This window comes from Bos javanicus, chromosome X (assembly GCF_032452875.1).
Source record: "Bos javanicus breed banteng chromosome X, ARS-OSU_banteng_1.0, whole genome shotgun sequence".
Taxonomy (NCBI): domain Eukaryota; kingdom Metazoa; phylum Chordata; class Mammalia; order Artiodactyla; family Bovidae; genus Bos; species Bos javanicus.
The window spans coordinates 53,230,416-53,230,733 of record NC_083897.1 but is presented as its reverse complement, the minus strand read 5'-3'; positions in this window follow the sequence as shown (position 1 = coordinate 53,230,733).

The following is a 318-nucleotide window of genomic DNA, read 5'->3' as shown; positions in this document are numbered from 1 at the left end:
AACAACCACTTCCGACAACAAGAGACACTGCACGTGAACATCACCAGATCGTCAATACTGAAATCAGGTTGATTATATCCTTTGCAGCTGAAGACAGAGAAGCTCTATACAGTAAGCAAAAAGAAGACCAGGAGCTAACTGTGGCTCAGGTCATGAACTCCTTATTGCCAAATTCAGAATTAAATTGAAGAAGGTATGGAAAACCAGTAAGCCATTCAGTTATGACCTAAATCAAGTCCCTTAACATTATACAGTGGAAGTGACAAATTGATTAAAGGGATTAGATCTGATAGAGTACATGAAGAACTTTAGATGGAG